This window comes from Phacochoerus africanus, chromosome 5 (genome assembly GCF_016906955.1).
Source record: "Phacochoerus africanus isolate WHEZ1 chromosome 5, ROS_Pafr_v1, whole genome shotgun sequence".
NCBI classification, from domain to species: Eukaryota; Metazoa; Chordata; class Mammalia; order Artiodactyla; family Suidae; genus Phacochoerus; species Phacochoerus africanus.
Genome location: NC_062548.1, coordinates 28,491,247 through 28,507,257, shown reverse-complemented (window position 1 = coordinate 28,507,257; position 16,011 = coordinate 28,491,247).

Sequence of the window (16,011 nt, the reverse complement as noted above, 5' to 3'; positions counted from 1 at the left end):
AGGTCCTTGTTGTTTATCTAATTTATATGTAGTAGTGCGTATATGTTAATCTCAAACTCCTAATTTTTCACTCTCTATCCCGTCATTTCCCCTTTGGTAACGATAAGTTTGTTTTCTGTGAGTCTCTTTCTGTCTCATAAATAAATCATTTGTATCTTTTTTATATATCCCATATATAAGTAAAATCATAAGCTATTTGTCTCTCACAGTCTCACCTACTTCACTTAGTGTGATAATCTCTAGGTCCACCCATGTTGCTGCAAATGGCATTATTTCATTCTTTTTTGGCACACGTGTGTGTGTGTGTGTTGTGTACACACCACATCTCCTTTATTCTGTTGATGGTCAACTTTAGGTTGCATCCAGGTCTTGGCTATTATAAGTAGTTCTGCAGTGAGCATTCAGGTTTTCATGTACCTTTTCAAATTAGAGTTTTCATCTTTTCTGGTATATGCCCAGAAGTGGGATTGCTAGATCATATAGTAACTCTAGTTTTAGTTTTTAAAGGAACCTGCATAGTCGCTGCACCAGTTTACATTCCCACGAGCAGCGTAGGAGGGTTCCCCTTTCTCCACACCGTCTCCAGCATTTATTATTTGTAGCTTTTTTGATCATGGCCATTCTGGACTATATGAGGTGATAACATCGCTGTAGTTTTGATTCATATGTCTCTAAAAATTAGTGATACTGAGCATCTTTTCATGTGTTGTTTTTTTTTTTTTTTGGCCATCTGTATGTCTTCTTTGAAGAATTATCTATTCAGGTCTTCTGCCCATTTTTTGATTGGGTGGTTTATTTTTTGATATTGAGCTGTATGTGCCATTTGCATATTTTGGAAATTAAGCCCTTCTCAGTTACATCATTTACAAATATTTTTTCCCATTCCATAAGTTGTGTTTTCCTTTTGTTTATTGTTTCCTTTCCTGTGCAAAAGTTTTTAAGTTTAATTATGTCCTATTTGTTTGTTTATTTTTACTTTTATTTCCTTTACTCTAGGAGACAGAGCTTAAAAAAAAAAAAAAAAAAAAAGGAGCGTTCTGCCTGTGTTTTTGGAGGGTAGAACTTCCAAAACTAGGGTGGATAAAAGTGGCAAGAGTGAATGGGCATCCTTTACTTGTTCCTGATTTTAGAGGAAATGCTTTCAACTTTTCACTGTTGAGAATGATGTTAGCTATGGGTTTGTCATATATAGACTTTATTATGTTGTGGGAAGTTCTGGCTGTGTCCACTTTCTGGAGACTTTTCAGTTGAAAATGAGCATCAGATTTTGTCTAAGGCTCTCTCTGAACGTATTGAGAAGATCATATGGTGTTTATTCTTCAGTTTGTTAATGTGGTGTATCACATGGGTTGATTTGTGAATTAAAAAGTCTTTGCATCCCTGGGAAAAATTCCACTTTAAAATGATGTATGATCCTCTTAATGTATTGTTGGATTTGGTTTGCTGGTATTTTGTTGAGGAATTTTGCATCTACATTCATCCGTGATATTGACCTGTATTTTTTTTTTTCTTTTTGTGGTATCTTGTCTGATTTTGGTGTCAGGGTGATAGTGGCCTCATCGAATGGTTTCAAAAGTTTTTTTTGAATCTTTTTCTGCAAGTTTTTGACAAGTTTCAGGAGTATAGGTGTTAACTTTTCTCTAAATATTTGCTAGAATTTACCTGCGAAACCACTGGTCCTGGGCTTTGGTGTGTTTGAAGTTTTTAAATCACAGTTTCAATTTCACTGCTTGTGATAGGTCTCCTGGGTAGGTTCTCCATTTCTTCCTGGTTCAGTCTTGGAAGATTGTACCTTTCTGAGAATGTGTCCATTTCTTCCATGTTATCCACTTTACTGGCATATAGTTGTTGGTAGTGGTTTCTTATAACCCTTTGCATTTCTGTGGCCAGCACCACTTTTTGAGAACACCTTGCTTTACTTATTGAATTTCCTTGATATTTTGTGGAAAATAATTGACCATATTGTGTGGATCTACTTCTGGGCCCTGTTCTGTTTCACTGATCTCTGTGTCTGTCTCTTTATCAATATCACAGTGTGTTCATTACCAGAACTTTTTGTAGTAAGTCTTGAAATCAGAGAATATTAGGATCTCTAACTTTGTTCCTTTCTAAAATTGCCTTAAATCTTTTAGGACCTAGCATTTCTACAAAATGGCATGCTGGAATTTCAATTGGGATAGTACTTATTTCCTCAAAACGTCACCAACAGTGTGTTGGAAAGCTTTTGAATTTTTTCCAATCTGAAATGTAGTAACTACATCTCAGGCTTAATTGGCATTTCCCTTTAATATGAATGAATTTGAAAATCTTTTGTTTAAGGTCTCTTTTTCTTCAACTGTTTTTTTTTAATTTTTTCACTTATCTAGAGGTTATTTCCTTGCCTTCAGTTTGTAGAACTCTTCATATATTAGGGAAATTATCCCCTTGTCTGTAATATAAATTACTAACTTTCCCTCTGTTTGTCATTTGCCTTTTGACTTTGCACATGTTAACATTTTTTTTGTATGCATTATGTTATTAAACTTCTTTGATAGTGGATTTTGATTCATGGAGACTTTTCCCACTCTCTCATCTTTTGCCAGATGAGTGTCTATTCTGCTCAATGATGTGGGATAACACCCACATCCTATGTCCACTGGTTTATTTCTCAGCTTTCTATTCTGTTCCACTTGTCTAGCTTTCATTTTGTGTCCTGGTACCATATATTTTTTTAAAGTAGAAACTTTATGTTTTAATATTTGCTACAGCTACAAAAATTTAACAAAATTTAAAAAATGAAAAATTGGAATTTCTGCTGTGGTTCAGCAGTAATGAACCTGACTAGAGTGCATGGGGACCCAGGCTTAATCCCTGGCCTTGCTCAGTGGGTTAAGGATCTGGCGTTGCTGTGAGCTGTACTTTTTTTTTGCAGATGTGGCTCAGATCCTGTGTTGCTGTGGCTGTGGTATAGGCCAGCAGCTGCAGCTCCAATTCCACCCCTAGCCTGGGATCTTCCATATGCCATGGGTGCAGCCCTCAAAAGACAAAAATATAAAAATAAAAATATTTGGTACAGCTAGATTCACCTCATTAATCTTAATTTTTGATGTTTTCCTAGCTATTTTTAATATTTATCTTCATACATAAACTTTGGGCTCAAAAAGAAATATATTGCTTATTATTTTTATTGGAATAAAATTGAAATATGCTAAATCAGGAGGAGAAGAATAACGTCTATATGATATTAGGTCATCCTATTCAAGGAAAGGAATGTTTTTCCCATTTAAATCTCTTTTGGGGTTTTACAAAGGGGCTTTAATGTTTTCCTCATATAAATTTTGTACATATCTTCTAAGATTTATTCCTAAGTGTTTTGGTTTTTTGTTGCCCTTATAAACGGAGTATTCTCTTCCTTTAGGTCTTCTAACAAGTCACTGTTTATATGTTATGTGTATAAAAGTTAGTTTTTATGTTAATTTTATCCTGCTAACTTCTTGGATTTTTTTTTTTTTTTGGTCTTTTTAGGGCCACACACAGCATATGGAGGTTCCCAGGCTTGGGGTCTAATTGGAGCTACAGCTTCCAGCCTATGCCACAGCCACAGCAATGCAGGATCCAAGCCACATCTGCAACCTACACCACAGCTCATGGCAATGCTGGATCCTTAACCCACTGAGCAAGGCCAGGGATCAAACCCACAACCTCTTGGTTCCTACTTGGATTTGTTTCTGCTGTGCTACAATGAGAGTTTTTAATTGTTTGTGTTGGGTTCTGCATTGAGTCTCTTGTGTTAAGTATTTGTATGCAATTAGAAATTAGTTTATTCTTCTTTTCTCTTGTCTGATTCTATTAACTAATACTGCCAATAAACTGTAGTGGGCATAGTGGTCATCATTGTTATTTTTCCTAAAATGAAGTGTATACATTTTATTGTGTTACAATGTATTCATGAATTTCTTTTAGTTTTTTAGTAGTTTTAATCAGAAACAGAAGTTAAAATTTGCTATCTATGGAGATGATTTTAAGTTTTATTTCCCCCTGAGATTTATTAATATTGCATGTTACATGATACATTTTTTTAATATTGAGCCATCCCTCTATTCCTGGAATAAACGCCACCTGGAATAAATAGTGCATTTTTAAAATAGGCGGTTGGTTTATGGTTGATAATATTCTATTCAAAAGTTTTGCACTGATGTAAGTGGAATTCATGTTATTTCTTTTTGAAGGTAGTCTTTGCTTCCCAAAAATAATTGAATCATTTCCTTCTGTGTTCGTGAAAGTTTTAACAGCATTTGAATTATCTGATATTTGAAGATTTGACAGAATTTCCTGTGCTTTGATGGAGCATTTCTTTGATATTCTCTCTATTCTTAAGTGAAAATTGGGCTGTTTATATCTCAAGAGGATAAATTTTGATTAGTTGCAGTGTTGTAGGAAATTTTCCATTCAATGTAAATTTTTAAAATTTTTTTAATTTAATTTAATTTTTTAATTTTTTTTTTTTTTACTGCCACACCTATGGTAGATGGAAGTTTCTGGGCCAGGGTTGAATCAGAGCTGAAGCTGTGGCCTAGGCTCTAGCCATGGCAACAATGGATCAAGCTGCCTCTGCAACCTATGCCACAGCTTGTGACAGTGCTAAATCCTTAATCTACTGAGTGAGGCCAGGGATCAAACCCGTATCCTCACAGAGACAATGTCAGGTTCTTAACCCACTGAGCCACAACAGGAACTCCCATTCAATGTGGATTTTAAAATATATTTTCATAATGTTATACAAGTAATCTCTAATGATTTTTTAAAAATTATCTTCTTGCCTCTTTTTATATTTTTATATTTTATTACTTTAAAAAATTTTTTCTTCTATTCTTTTTCAGTTTAACTTTCTTATTTTTATATTATATAGAGTATTTTTTGTTAATATGAGTATCTATGTCTATATATCCTTCAGACATAACTGCTTAACTGTATCCCATAGTTTTCAATTTATTTATTTAAGTCTTATTTACTCCTACTTACTTTTTGTCTTCTTGACTTTCATTGGACTGTTTTATTAATTTATCATCATTAGTGTACTTGTGTTTATAAATTCTTGATGTCTCATATGATTGTGCTTTATGAATTACTAGGATCAGTATGGACTTCAGCCGTATAGTCTTCTTTGCCTTTAGGCCTGAATTCTTGTGTGCTTCCTCTTTATTGCTTATACTTGCCTGTTATAACTTGATGTTACAAACAATCATTTTGATTTTATCAAACTATATATTTAGTGAAATGCTCAGTTATTAAGTGTACTGTTCAATCTATTTTTAACAAATGTATATCAAGACACAGTACATTACCATCACCACTTAAAATTCTGTCATGCTTCAGTTTGCAGAGTCCCCAGAACCACACCTACATTAAAATATTTGCTAAAAGAACTTACATGACTCATCATATAGTTATTCATGGCTAACATTTATTACAGTGATATAGTAAGAGTATACAGCTGGCTCATAAGGAAGAAGACACAGGTAGAGTCTGGGAGAATCCATGTGCAGTTTTCTTTATGTGCACTAACTTCCCTTGAGGGATCACATGGAGCACATTCTTCCTTAATATATTTCTCAAGGGAGTCCAGTTTTTTTTTTATTGCAGGACAATTATGTAGGCACTCTTTCTAGCATATTTCCCAACATTCCAGACTTTAGGAAGGATGTGGGAATGAAAAACTTTCTTCTACACTCTTAAGTTCTGTGGCTAGGCCTAAAAATTAAGTTGGCAGAAGACAGATTAGCAAGAGCAAAGCATATTAATTGTATTTAATATTTTAATGTATATATCAGTCTTTATAAGAAAAATTAAGAGCCAAAGAAGCAGGTAGAACCTAGAGCTTAAAAAAACAAAGAAATAATACATTTGTGGGAAAGCGACAAGATAAAAGGATTGGCTAGGAACAGTGAATAATGAGAAAGTGAATAGGATATAAATAAAGGAAACTAATGGAAGATAAAGTTTGTTTTAGGAGAATTGTTTGTACAAGTCCACTTTAGAGCCAACTCCAAGTCTATGGTCGTAAGAATGTTCTTCCTGGTGCAGAGGGTTGCTTTTCTCATGGGAAATTTATGACCTGATTTTAGATATAAAGAGGGAGGTCAGAAAGTCCTTTTTTGAGGAACATGCTGAGATATATATATATTAATTAAAGTGATAAAAATTTAAAAGAAAAATATTCAAATCTACAAGGGAAAAAGCAACAAGTAATATACCAGTGAACCACCATAAGATTATCAGCTGAATTTCCAGCAGAAACTCTGCTGACCAGGAGAGACTGGCATAATATATTTAAAGTCAGGAAAGGGAAAAACCTACAACTAAAAATGCTCTACCCAGCAAGGTTTTCATTCAGATACAGTGGAGAAATCAAAAGCTTTACAGATAAGCATAAACTAATAGAATTCAGCACCATCAAACCAGATCTACAACAAATGTAAAGGAACTTAAATAAATGGAAAAGAAAAGGCCATAACTAGAAACAGGAAGATTACAAAGAGGAAAGCTCACCAGTAGAGGCAATCATCAAATAAAAGTAGTAAATCATCCACAGACAAATATGATGTCAAAACCAGCAATCATGAGGAAAGCACTAATGCAAAATGTGGAAAATGATTTGAAATTCAAAGATAGTAACTTAAAACTGTTTTGTGTATATAGAGAGAGCTACATCTAAACCTCATGGGAACCACAAACCAAAAAACTACAATGAACACACACATAAAAAAGAGAAAGGAATTCAAACATAATATTAAAGATAGTCATCGAATCATAAGAGAACAAAAGAGGGAGGGGAAAAAAAAGTCAAACAATAAAAAATCCAGAACAATTAAGAAAATGGCAATAAGCACATGCATATTGATAATTACCTTAAATGTAAATGGATTAAATAGTCCCACCAAAAGACATGACTCAGTGGTAATGACACTGACTAGTATCCATGAGGATGCAAGTTTGATTCCTGGCCTCGCTCAGTGTGTTAAGGACCTGGCTTTGCTGTGGCTGTGATGAAGGACAGCAACTGCAACTCCAATCGACCCCTGCCTAAGAACTTACATATGCTGAGGGTGTTGCCCTTAAAAAAAATGACAGGCGTTCCCTTTGTGGCACAGTGGAAACAAATTTGACTAGGAACTATGAGGTTGTGGGTTCAGCTCCTGTCCTCTCTCAGTAGGTTAAGGATCCGGCATTGCTGTGGCTGTGGTGTGGGCTGGTTAGACCCCTAGCCTGGGAACTTCCATATGCTGCGGGTGCAGCCCTTAAAAAAAAGATGCTCAACATCACTAATTATTAGAAAAATGAAAATCTAGAACTACAGTGAGGTATCAAAAATTCTACAGGCAATAAATACTGGAGAGGGTGTGGAGAAAGGGGAGCCCTCCTACACTGTTGGTGAGAACATAAATTGGTGCAGCCACTATGGAGAACCATATGGAGGTTCCTTATAAAACTAGATTACCACACATATGATCCAGAAATCCCACTCTTAGGCATACATCTGGAAAAAAGCCATAATTTGAAAAGATGCATGCAACACAATGTTCATTGCCATACTGTTTACAAGAGCTAAAGCATGGAGGCAACCAAAATGTCCATCAACAGAGGATTGAATAAAGAAAATGTGATACATATAGACAATGGAATATTATGTGGCCATAAAAAAGAATGAAATAATGCCATGTACAACAACATGAATGGATTTAGAAATGATCATACTAAGTGAGGTAAGTCAGGCAAAGCAAGAGAAATATCATATATGATCACTATTATGTGGAATCTAATAAAAATGATACAGAAGGACTTAGAGAAACAGACTCAAAGATTTTGAAACCAAATTTATGGTTACCAAATCAGGAAACATGGCAGTGTTTTGGATTTTGACCATTCTGATAGATGTATAGTGCCTATCTCATTGTTTTAATTTTCATTTCCTTGATAATATATGATTTAGATAATTTTATATGCTTAATTTGTAATCTGTGTACCTTCTATGGTAAGGACTCTCTTAAGGACTTTGATCACTTTTCAAATAGGTATTTGTTTTTCTCTTTCTGACTTCACTTAGGATGAAAATCTCTGGTTACATCCATGTTGCTGCAAATGGCATTATTTCATTCTTTTTTATGGCTGAGTAGTATTCCATTGTATACATGTACCACATCTTATCCACTCATGTGTCAATGGATATTTAGGTTGTTTTCGTGGCTTGCCTATTGTGAATAGTGCTATAATGAACATACAGGTGCATGTACATTTTGCATTGTAGTTTTGTCTGGATATATGCCCAGGAGGGGGATTGCTGGCTCATATTGTGGTTCTATATTTAGTTTTCTTAGGAACATCTATACTATTTCCTATATTGGTTGTACCAATTTACATTCCCACCAACAGTATAGAAGGGTTCCCTTTTCTCTACAACCTCTCCAGCATTTGTTATGTGTATACTTGTTAATGATGGCCGTTCTGACTGGTGTGAAGTGGTACCTCATTGTAGTTTTGATTTGCCCTTTTCTGATAATTAGTGATGTTGAGCATTTTTTCATGTGCTTCCTGGCCACCCATATGTCGTCCTTGGGGCAATGTCCAATAGAGAATTCTTAAATATAGTCACCATGGTGTACATTATTGTTTATTTTATTCACCTGATAACTAGAAGTTTGGACTTTTTAACCACTTCCACCCATTTCCCCCTCCCCTGCCACTGATAACAGATCTGTATTGTTTCCTTTCATTTGGGGTTTTTTATTCCACGTTTATGTGAGATCATACAGTATTTGTCTTTCTCTGGTTGACTCATTTTACTTAGCACAGTTCCCTCAAGGTTTATCCATGTTGTCATATATGATAGGATTCCCTTTTTTTTATGGTGGAATAATATCATTGTGTTTGCAGACCACATTTTTGTTTATCCTTTTGTTGTTGTTGTTTTGTTAAGGGACACAGATTGTTTCCATCACTTGGCTATTGTGAATAATGCTGCAGTGACCATTGTCAGGGAATGCATCCCCGACAATGTTATCATTCCACATCCAGCATGGAACTGGCCGCAGCTGAAGAAAAAAAGAGAGCTGACTTGAGTTCTGTGTTCAGAAGCCCAAGCGCCGCGTAGGCTTTGAGGCTGTTCTTTTATTGAGAAGCTTACAAGTGCCTTTGCAATCCCGTAGTCCCGCACCCAGTTAAAGGTTAAACAGATACGATCAAACAGAAATAGCTACAGATTATAAACTGCAGGGTTTGTAACAGTCACCAGAGCCTCATATGCAAGACGTTCTGATCAAAGCTCTTTTTTTCTAAACCACCAGAGCAGGGTCCGTTTCCTGGTTTTTTTCTTTTTCCCGAGGACAATCACTCTCTGCTTGAGGGCATGGCGCCAAGCCCCAAGTCTATTCTTCATCTATAGGCGGCCTTCTGCCAGAGTTCGCATGATTCTAAATCTAGGCTATTTTTTCTACATCCTGTCCCACATGTCTCCTTTTTCTGTTTTTTTTTTGGAGGTGTTCTCTTCTTTTTTGTGGCTGCAGAGGATGACATGAAAAACAGGAGGTCCTTTTTATCTTGATTAATCTGGCGGGGGATTCATGCAAGCCTTGTACAGAAAAAAAAAAGGAATAGAAAAAAAATAATACATATCCTCCAATTAATATCCAGAATTTTAAGTGGAGTGTTTATAGAGATCCAAAGGGGCTGGATGATATCCAATCCATCCAGGATTGATCCCAATTTTTTTGGCCTGACTTTGGGCAATTAACACTTGTTTATGAAGAAGAACATCTAAGGATTCTATGTCTGCAGATAAACTGGGGCAGAAATTGCCCCTAAGATGGGCTTGGACTTGTTCCCATGAAAAACTATGATTATATTCAAGAGTCGGCATACAGACATGAAAGAAACGGGGACCACACTGAAGTTTTATCTGATGTATAATAAGCTTGTCGTCTCTGACCAAGGAACTCAACAGCATTTTCTAATGCATCCAACCTACCTAATACTTGTCGGTCAATGTTAGTTTGAGTGGTAAGTTCCTTGGTCACATTAACCATGAATTGGTCTGAATGGTGTATGCCAGTGACTGAGTGATGTAGATTAATTCCTGCGGAGACTGCTGAGGCTGTAAGAGTCACAGCAGCCAAAATACTTAAAATTAGCATTCCTATAAAACGCCCAATGCATTTATTTGTTGTTATCCAACCATTTATAATTTGTTGCATAAGTCCAATGACAGAGGGAGATACATAAGGTTCAGAGATATTTACAGGTAACCATGAGTAAGGTCTCTAGCAGAGGACAAACAATAAGACTCAGAAGAAATATTCTTACACCCAATACAGGGAAAAAAAAATGTCCCCCAGAGGCTTTGACTTTATACTTACTTGTGGTATAGTTGAACCACAGAATAGGAGAAGTGGTTACAAAAAGATACACAAGGAGAAGGGGTACATACTGTGATGGCTGATGTTATATTATTAACCAATTGCATCTGATCAAGGGAACCTGTGGTGTTCCCCCCCCCCCCACTGTACAGCCTGGGGATCAAGTTACTGTATACATTTTTTTCCCACCCTTTGTTCTGTTGCAACATGAGTATCTAGATATAGTTCTCAATGCTACTCAGCAGGATCTCCTTGTAAATCTATTTTGAGTGGTATCTGATAACCCCAAGCTCCCCATCCCTCCCACTCCCTCCCTCTCCCATCCGGCAGCCACAAGTCTGTTTTCCAAGTCCATGATTTTCTTTTCTGTGGAGATGTTCATTTGTGCTGAATATTAGATTGCAGTTATAAGTGATATCATATGGTATTTGTCTTTGTCTTTCTGGCTCATTTCACTCAGTATGAGAGTCTCTAGTTCCATCCATGTTGCTGCAAATGGCATTATGTCATTCTTTTTTATGGCTGAGTAGTATTCCATTGTGTATATATACCACATCTTCCGAATCCAGTCATCTGTCGATGGACATTTGGGTTGTTTCCATGTCCTGGCTATTATGAATAGAACTGCAATGAACATGCGGGTGCATGTGTCTCTTTTAAGTAGAGTTTAGTCCGGATAGATGCCCAAGAGTGGGACTGTGGGGTCATATGGAAGTTCTATGTATGGATTTCTAAGGTGCCTCCATACCATTCTCCATAGTGGCTGTACCAGTTTACATTCCAACCCACAGTGCAGGAGGGTTCCCTTTTCTCCACAACCCCTCCAGCACTAGTTATTTGTGGATTTATTAATGATGGCCATTCTGACTGGTGTGAGGTGGTATCTGGTAGTAGTTTTGACTTGCATTCCTCTTATAATCAGCAATGTTCAGCATTTTCTCATGTGTTTGCTGACTATCTGTATATCTTCCTTGGAGAATAGTCTATTCAGATCTTTTGCCCATTTTTCCATTGGTTGATTGGCTTTTTTGCTGTGGAATCTGTTCTTTTATAAACCCCATCGGAAGTAAGTAAAGGGTTCCAAATCAAACCCCCCAGTCTCCATAATTTTTCATGCCAAACAATCTGGGTTTATTAGTCATGTAAGTTATTATAGGACCGGATAGACCATTGTCTCTCCAAAAAACGGTTTCATTTTTAGCTTGAACGAAGTCTATCTGAGAGTGGCTTACATTGCGTTCTAAGCGGCCATGAGACCCTTGGTCTATAAACACATGATCTTTATTTTTACGATAAAATTGTCAATCCACTGTACAGGGGACCCAAGGTATTTTATTCCATTGGTTTGAGAAGCTCTTTCTTTGAGGCACGAGGTGGGTACTTATGAGGGGACATAGAGATATTTTCTTTATTAAAGATATGAAAAGCTGTGACTCTGATAAAGGTCGTGTTAGCACGTTGTCTTTTTTCTCTTTCCTTGAAGTGGAAAGCACATCACTACACCAATCGCTATTTGTAAGAGAAGTTTGATTTGTTAAACATATTGGTGGGTCGTGGGATTCCCATTCTGAAAGGGAGGATCCATCATTGACTGTGATCCAGTGTTCATTATATTTGATACAAGGTGGGTTAAAATTTTGTCCTCCCACAAAGTGGGAGGCATTATTAATGGGATATCCAGATCATTCCAAGTAATAGGGTCAAAAATAGGAGCGTTAATTACGAACACCCAATATGTGTATTGGGCATCAACTGTTAAGGGAAGAAGGGCCCACTGTAATTTTTTGATGACCTCTGTGTTAATAATGGCAATCATCGCCAGCCACCTATTTCCCCAAGTTAATGGGCAGTGGCAGCTCTCCAGCCTCATACCTGCCTGTTGAGTTAGGTGCTTCGTGCTTCCCCAGGTGATATCAGGGCCAAGCGGGTGGTGGACACGGTGCCTTGGATACTCATAGATGGATCAACAAGTGATGGTTCCATATGCAAGTCAGCCATTTGCATCGTCATCTGATCCAGGGGGACCAGAGATCCTGGCTGCTTCCACCAATCGGTGGTAAGGTTTTGCAGCTTTGGCTGGGCACCGCAGAGGACCTGAAGGAGTAAGAACACAGGCATACCCTCTGCCCCAAATAAGGAGGTCCCAGGCCCTTCCCAAGGGCTGCCTTCTGGATTTTTATATAGTACTTTTGCATTGACCTTAAAAGAATTAACAGAGGCAAGTCTTCCAGCTGGGGATGAATAATGATCATCGAAATTTAAAAAGTTATTGGTAGAGAGAGCTATATTGACTTGTACTTCTGGGGACGGAATAGCCTACCATATCTGACTCCCCTTTTTTTGTGTTTTAATGAGGGTTTTGAGTGCGAGACAGGCATGTTTAATAATAGCTTGACCAGTAGGATTGTATGGGAATCCGGTTTTATGTTGAATTCCCCGAGTGTGGCAGAATTTTTTAAATGTATGACTGGTATAAGCCGGACCATGATCAGTTTTTCATTTTTGAGGCTTACCCCAAGTTGTAAAGGAGGCCAATATATGCTGTATAGCGGCTTTGGATGTTTTTTTAGAATGTACAAAAGCAAAAATAACCTTAGAACAGGTATTGATGGAGACATGTAAGAATTGCTTGTTACCAACTTTGGAACATGGGTTATATCTGTTTGTCAGAGGGCATTAGGTTGTAATCCCCTAGGATTGGTGTCGTGCTGTGAGAAACAGGAGACCGAAACTGACAGTCAGGACATGCCTGGACAACTTGTTTAGCTAGTTGTGATGAAGTAGTAAACCTTTGTTTAAGAGATCTCCAGTTTTCATGGAAGAGGGAATGTGATCATTCAGCCTCTCCTACAAGGAAACAAGAGACAAGGGTATCAGCACTTTCATTTCCTTCATACAACCATCCCAGCAGGAGGGTGTGTGAGCGAATATGAGTCAAATACAGAGGCTGCGTCCATGTATTAACTAAAGTATAAACAGTAGAAAGTAGGAAGGTAAATCTCTCATCACTAGGTCGCTTTAATACTGCTGTAGGAATTTGTTGAATAAGGTTTACTGTATACTGAGAATCACTGATAGTATTAAGTGGCTCAGGAAACATTTGTAAAGCTTTAATGATGGCTATTCATTCCAAGTGCTGTGCAGAGCCCACATCCCACCCTCTGAGTGCCATTCATTGTTAAAATACCAGGTATAGTATTTTTTCAGATCGTCAGTGAAGACATATTGACCCTTTTTTTTTTTTTTTGTCTTTTTGCCTCTTCTAGGGCCACTCCCACGGCATATGGAGGTTCCCAGGCTAGGGGTCCAGTTGGAGCTACAGCTGTCGGCCTACACCAGAGCCACAGCAATGTGGGATCCGAGCGGCGTCTGCAACCTACACCACAGCTCACGGCAATGCCGGATCCTTAACCTAATGAGCAAGGCCAGGGATCGAACCTGCAACCTCATGGTTCCCAGGTGGATTCGTTAACCACTGAGCCACGACGGGAACTCCATATTGATCTTTTTTGGTTGGGGTTTTTTGTAGAACTGGAAGATGCATCATCTCAATCTCACTATGTAGTTTTAACATAGGGTCTTTGGGCAAATGATAAGAAACTTGACCTATATAGTCAGCTAAGCCTGTTTGTATTTCCAGAGACTGTTGTGAGATTTCTTCAAACCACTTTGGACATACTGGTAAATAAATGATTTCAAAATCTTCCCCACTTAACTCTAAAAGTCTTCTTTGCCCTTTTAAAATAAGTTCTGAAATATTTGTAACAATGGGCGTAAGAGCATGACTTTTTGTCAAAGGCAAAAACAACCATTCAATTTTTAGGATTCGAGCAGGCATAATTTGTGCGATTAAAGCTGTTGACCATTGGGCTATGGATAAAATCAAAAGCTGAAGGGGCATCTGTGCAACTCTCCTATCGTATGAGCATTCTCATAACTTCTGATTAATTTGTTGTAATTCGAATAGTGATTTATCATCTAATCTTCTGGGCGCATTGAGGTCTTATTTCATTTCCCTTTAAGAGGGTAGCTAGGTGTTGAATTTGATTATTGGTAATACCTAGCATTGGACACACCCAATTGATTGCACCTAGTAAACGTTCTTTGTACATCATTTAAGGTTTTTCCTTTGGCTTCTATTTGAAGTATCTGTGGTTTAATAGTTTGAGCTAACATAGTCTGTCCCAAGTATTTCCACGGGACAGCTTTTTGGATTTTTTCTGGGGCGATGTAGCAGCCATAATCACAAAGTATAGTTGGCAAAATAGTCATTATATCATCCAATTCTTTAGAAGCAGGATTAGCAAATACAATATCATCCATATAATGACAGATTTGAGTAGAGGGAAAAGGATCTCTAATGGGCTGTAAAGCCTGGTGTACAAAACACTGGCAAATGGTGGGGCTATTTAACAGTCCTTGTGTCCATACGTTTCAGTAATATCGAGCCTCAGGCTGTGCAAAGTTTCTAGCAGGGACAGTAAAAGCAAATTTTTCTTTATCTGATTCTGTTAGTGGGACAGTGAAGAAAGAGTCTTTGAAGTCTATAATCTGACATTTCAGTCTGACGGGATCATGGACAGGTCCCACAGGCTCAATTACAGCGTTAATCATTCTCCATTTTCCTGATTTTTTAGATATACAGAAAACAGGAGAATTCCTGGGACTGTTACTGGGCTGTTTCCAATTGTTCCAAGACTAACTTCTTCAGCTGTTTACGTTTTTCCCCTTTTGGAGTTCCCTTCGTGGCTCAGTGGTTAACGAATCCGATGAGGAACCATGAGGTTGCTGGTTCGATCCCTGGCCTCACTCAGGGGGTCAAGGATCCGGCGTTACCGTGAACTATGGTGTAGGTCACAGACGGACCCTGCGTTGCTGTGCCTGTGGCCTAGGCTGACAGCTACAGCTTGGATTGGACCCCTAGCCTGGGAACCTCCATGTGCCACGGGTATGGCCCTAGAAAAGACAAAAAAATAACAAGTTTTTCCCCTGTTAATGGCCACTGGTCCACCCATACTGGTTTTGATGTTTTCCATCTGAGAGCTAGGGGGGAATTAGAACAGTGGCTGTTAAAAACAAGTCTCTTGTCCATTGTATCATTTGAAACAATTTTCTCCCATTCTGAAAGTTGTCTTTTTGTTTTCTTTTTGGTTTCCTTTGCTATGCAAAAGCTTTTCAGTTTGATTAGGTCCCATGGGTTTATTTTTGCTCTTATTTCGATTGCTTTGGGAGACTAACCTGAGAAAATATTCATGATGTTGATGTCAGAGAGTGTTTTGCCTATGTTTTCTTCTAGGAGTTTGATGGTGTCCTGTCGTATATTTAAGTCTTTCAGCCATTTTGAGTTTGTTTTTGTGCATGGTGTGAGGGTGTGTTCTAATTTCATTGCTTTGCATGCAGCTGTCCAGGTTTCCCAGCAATGCTTGCTGAATAGACTTTCTTTTTCCCATTTTATGTTCCTGCCTCCCTTGTCAAAGATTAATTGACCATAGGTGTCAGGGTTTATTTCTGGATTCTCTATTCTGTTCCATTGGTCTGTCTGTCTGTTTTGATCCCAGTACCACACTGTTTGGATGACTGTGGCTTTGTAGTATTTCTTGAAGTCTGGGAGAGTTATGCCTCC